Here is a 6,177-nt window from a genome sequence, read left to right as displayed (position 1 = left end):
ACTCTATTGATGCAGAAAATCTTCAACAGGACTATAAGTTAACTGAGTGGCAAGATCACTGGCAAATGAGTTTTAACAGCAAAACAATTTTATGTGATGCGTATAATCTCATCAGGCCGACCTCCTCTTCAGTTCACATACACATTAAAAGGGCATTTCGTGATCCACAGCCTCATCCCCCCACTTTTCTCAAAAAAAGTTGAGATTTTTTATATCACTGGAATACTCTGGCTACATAATGTTTATGTACAAAATATTTCTTGCAGATTAATTCGGTTAGCAAAGATATCGCGAAATTTGAATTTCGTTCTGGTGGCACCAGAACGAAATTACAACGTATTGTCTATGGAGCAGTGTAATACACATAATCATGCAGGCTCGCAAACGCAAAATCGGAATCAACTGAAATTTTGGGAATATGCTTTTTTCGTGGATATGTACTGAAAAATGTCATATAAAGAGGATGCTATAGGATCACGAAATACTCCTTTAAACAACACTCAGCTTCAAGAGACATCACACCATTGTTATCTAGGTGTTGACATCTCAAATGATTTAAAATGGAATGAACATATATGTCGCATATCAGCTAAAACTAATAAGCTTGGCTCCGCATCACTGCAGTTACTGTCCATTTTCCTATACACAGTGCTCTCACCATTGACGTGTGACCTCTACAAACAGTGTATGTTAGAGGTATAGGGCATTGCCTAGTTAACGTCGCTGTGTGAAAACTAACCGGCCAATATACTTTGTACTCTCTGAAATTCTAGAAAATATAGTTTTGTAACATGTCCTAAACTTTTAGCTAATTTAGATGTTTGGAAATATTCGCACTTTTGTGTTTTAGTAAGGAAGGGCGCGGCATGGCCTGCAAAATTCCCTGTGTAAATCGAGTGTAACTTTTAGTGACTATCACTCATTTTATGGACCGCTCTCTTAATCGTTACTACTGATATTATTTCAGCATGTTGAGTAAAGAATAACAAAAATTAATACGATTGTGAAGATGAACAAAATAAAATTTTAAGGGGTAACGAGGTGCCGCACGCGGAATAGGGCACATACACATGATATCAGATATGCTATTACATGTCTATTACTTATAAATAGTATAATCTCTGTGACTGAACCTTGCCTGCGACTATGCGGTTCTTATGCAAATTTATCGGTAAAAAAATATCATGTACGGATAAGATTCTTCCAATTGTAGGTCTGGTTCAAGGTGATAGTACGTGTACTTCAATAAATCTAATGAATCTGTGCGATTGTCTAAAGATTTTAAGACCTGAAACCAACCAGACGACATAATAGTCTACAAATATCATGCTTATAGTATAGTCTATGATCAAACTTCAAATCTCATACGCGAACAGATAATTGAAATGCCTGACGTTGGTAAGAGGCTCGATCACCGTATGAAATTGACGTAGTGTAGATCTAAATTAAGCATTTTATTAATGACGAATTTATTAACCAGTCCTATAAATAGGATAAATCAAGTTCGATGTTTTAGTAATATCCTGTTTAACTTCAAGGTTGTGTATATTAGGAACTAGGCCTATCTATAAATATTTCATTTTCATATTTTACCTGAGATATGACGTCAAACTGGACCATCAGCTTGTAGATGAGACCAGTTTGACTAATTTTTAAACAGACATTTTGGCGGCAAGTACCATGTGTCAGCTCAGGTACTCGCGCTTTTATTGTTCACAGCCAAATTATTTTTTAGTAGGTGTACTCGCCTTACGTCTTCGGCACATCGTGGTTTGTCATAATGCATGCATGCTGATGGCATATTACCAAAACTTCCACATGTCACAAAATCTCCTGCTCCAGTGATATTTTTGCATATACTGATGGCGTTACTTTCATGACCCTTTTCTCCTTAAGATCATCTTCTTAGCCGTATCAGAACGTTGCCCAAAATATGATATCTACCAGAAAATTCTACTGGAACGACAAATAAAATTTTGCGGCAGATTTCGTGACATTTTGGGTCATTGTGGGTGATTACAGATGAGAAATTATCCTAATGCTAGAAAAACTCAAAACCCACAAGTTGCGCTTGATTTGGCAAGTCTTGCAATGCTTTTGGAATATTATGCATGATGAACATGATGAATACGATGTGTTATGAATGACTATACCGGAACGGATGTCCATTTGAAGTGAAAAATGGTCACATGCAATGTTTTTCTCACAACTTTTAAACAACTATGTTCATTTCATATATTACCTAACTGAATCTGTATGTAACAAAATGATTGGTTCTCGGTACCTATCAGTGTTAGTTCGATGCTCATTGAAAAGCCCGTTTCTATTGTAACATAGAATTTGCATGGATCTTCTTTACATGATTCACCAAAATTAATAATTTTGAGGGCTTTCAAACTAATGGACATGTTGATTGTTGCATTTAGATGTCTTGTTCCCACAATCAGTGGAAACTGATGGATACCAATACGATTTTGATCAACCAGTACATAGAGGATTCTTGCTGTGTTGTAAGCATTAGTCAAAAACTGTAATTGAGATTCATCACTTGCCATGTTGTTATGTTGCATGTGAGGCATGCATGTTTCGCACTATTAATAAATAGCTTGCTTGCAATAAAGAGTAATTTGAAATTTATTGTCTAGTGTGAGTTAACTTGATGATAAGTATCAATGATTACAATGATATTAGCTGGGAGCCAATAGAACTAGGGCACACAATGATCCGTCCTTCACGAAGGTCGACTTCTTATTCTGCTTTTTAGGTCCCTGGATTCTGTTGTACATTGTATTATTGCCTTAGTTCACGTTGGATTGGGCTCAAGCACTGAAGTACTTTTGCTGTAAAATATTTCTTTCTTCTTGTTGTCCAATCTTCTACTTTCTACGTTCTCGTTCCTTTGTCTCCCTCCTCTCTAGTCTCCCGCAAAAGCAGAAGACAGCTACTTCATCAACGGCCATATCAGCAGTTTACAGAAACTTCATCAATGCCAATATCAGCAGTAGATAGCTACTTCATCAATACCACCATCAGCAGTAGAAAGCTACTTCATCAACGCCCATATCAGCAGTATATAGCTACTTCATCAATGCCCATATTATCAGCTATTATCAGTAGATAGCTACTTCATCAATGCCCGTATCAGCAGTAGATAGCTACATCATCAATGCCCATATCAGCAGTAGATAGCTACTTCATCAATGCCCATATCAGCAGTAGATTGTTACTTCATCAATGCCCAAATCAGCAGTAGATAGCTACTTCATCCATCAATGCCCTCAACAACAGAAGACAGCTACTTCATCAATCAGCAGTATATAGCTACTTCATAGATAGCTACTTCATCAATGCCTATATCAGCAATAGTAGATAGCTACTTCATTAATAGCCATATAAGAAGTAGATAGCTACTTCATCCATAAATGCCCATATCAACAGTTAATAGCTACTTCATCAATACTCTTATCAGCAGTAGATAACTACTGTATCAACGACCATATCAGCAGTAGATGGCTACTTCATAAATGCCCGTATCAGCAGTAGATAGCTGCTTCATCAATGCCCATATCAGCAGTAGATAACTACTTCATCAACGACCATATCAGCAGTAGATAACTACTTCATCAATGCCCGTATCAGCAGTAGATAGCTGCTTCATCAATGTCCATATCAGCAGTAGATAACTACTTCATCAATGCCCGTATCAGCAGTAGATAGCTACTTCATCAATGCCCATTTCAGCAGTAGATAGCTACTTCATCAATGCCCGTATCAGCAGTAAATAGCTACTTCATCAATGCCCGTATCAGCAGTAGATAGCTACTTCATCAATGCCCATATCAGCAGTAGATAGCTACTTCATCAATGCCCATATCAGCAGTAGATAGCTACTTCATCAATGCCCGTACCAGCAGTAGATAGCTACTTCATCAATGCCCATATCAGCAGTAGATAGCTACTTCATCAATGCCCATATCAGCAGTAGATAGCTACTTCATCAATGCCCATATCAGCAGTAGATAGCTACTTCATCAATGCCCATATCAGAAGTAGATAGCTGTTTTTCATCAATGGCCATATCATAAGTAGATACCTACAGTAGATTCATCAATGCCCATATCAGCAGTAGATAGCTACTTCATCAACACCCATATCAGCAGTAGATAGCCACTTCATCAACGCCCATATCAGCAGTAGATAGCTACTACAGCAATGTCCATATCAGCAGTAAATAGCTACTTCATCAATGCCCGTATCAGCAGTAGATAGCTGCTTCATCAATGCCCATATCAGCAGTAGATAACTACTTCATCAATGACCGTATCAGCTGTAGATAGCTACTTCATCAATGCCCATTTCAGCAGTAGATAGCTACTTCATCAATTCCCGTATCAGCAGTAGATAGCTACTTCATCAATGCCCATATCAGCAGTAAATAACTACTTCATCAATGCCCGTATCAGCAGTAGATAGCTACTTCATCAATGCCCATATCAGCAGTAGATAGCTACTTCATCAACATCCGTATCAGCAGTAAATAGCCACTTCATCAACGCCCATATCAGCAGTAGATAGCTACTTCACCAATGCCCATATTAGCAGTAAATAGCTACTTCATCAATGCCCGTATCAGCAGTAGATAGCTGCTTCATCAATGCCCATATCAGCAGTAGCTTCATCAATGCCCGTATCAGCAGTAGATAGCTACTTCATCAACACCCATATCAGCAGTAGATAGCCACTTCATCAACGCCCATGTCAGCAGTAGATAGCTACTTCAACAATGCCCGTATCAGCAGTAGATAGCTACTTCATCAATGCCCATATCAGCAGTAGATAGCTACTTCATCAATGCCCATATCAGCAGTAGATAGCTACTTCATCAATGCCCGTATTCAACATTTTTGAAAACTTGATACAAAACATTCTAAACAGAATGTTATTTTGGGGTTGAAAAAATATTTTGCAAAAAAAAATTAAACAAAAAATATGCAATAACGTTTTAACAACGTTTTCATGACCTTTATATAACCCGACATTTAAATGTTATTAAAACGTTTTGAATAAAACATTTTAAGAACATTCCTGTGTTTGCTGAGTGCAAATATTTTAACATTATGTTATTTAAGTGTTGACAAAATATTTGGCAAAAAACGTTTGCGAAAATAGTTTACAATAACATTTTTAAAAACATTTTAAAAATATTATATCAGCAGTAGATAGCTGCTTCATCAATGCCCATATCAGCAATAGCTTCATCAATGCCCGTATCAGCAGTAGATAGCTACTTCATCAATGCCCATTTCAGCAGTAGATAGCCACTTCATCAACGCCCATATCAGCAGTAGATAGCTACTTCACCAATGCCCATATCAGCAGTAAATAGCTACTTCATCAATGCCCGCATCAGCAGTAGATAGCTGCTTCATCTATGCCCATATCAGCAGCAGCTTCATCAATGCCAGTATCAGCAGTAGATAGCTACTTCATCAATGCCCATTTCAGCAGTAGATAGCTACTTCATCAATGCCCATATCAGCAGTAGATAGCTACTTCATCAACACCCATATCAGCAGTAGATGGCCACTTCATCAACGCCCATATCAGCAGTAGATAGCTACTTCACCAATGTCCATATTAGCAGTAAATAGCTACTTCATCAATGCCCGTATCAGCAGTAGATAGCTGCTTCATCAATGCCCATATCAGCAGTAAATAGCTACTTCATCAATGCCCATATCAGCAGTAGATAGCTACTTCATCATTGCCCGTATCAGCAGTAGATAGCTACTTCATCAATGCCCATATCAGCAGTAGATAGCTACTTCATCAATGCCCATATCAGCAGTAGATAGCTACTTCATAAATGCCCATTTCAGCAGTAGATAGCTACTTCATCAATTCCCATTTCAGCAGTAGATAGCTACTTCATCAACACCCATATCAGCAGTAGATGGCCACTTCATCAACGCCCATATCAGCAGTAGATAGCTACTTCACCAATGCCCATATTAGCAGTAAATAGCTACTTCATCAATGCCCGTATCAGCAGTAGATCGCTGCTTCATCAATGCCCATATCAGCAGTAAATAGCTACTTCATCAATGCCCATATCAGCAGTAGATAGCTACTTCATCATTGCCCGTATCAGCAGTAGATAGCTACTTCATCAATGCC

Source organism: Amphiura filiformis, chromosome 3 (genome assembly GCF_039555335.1).
Source record: "Amphiura filiformis chromosome 3, Afil_fr2py, whole genome shotgun sequence".
Classification (NCBI taxonomy): Eukaryota; Metazoa; Echinodermata; class Ophiuroidea; order Amphilepidida; family Amphiuridae; genus Amphiura; species Amphiura filiformis.
The sequence above is the reverse complement of the archived record's forward strand: the minus strand, read 5'-3'. Positions refer to the sequence as shown.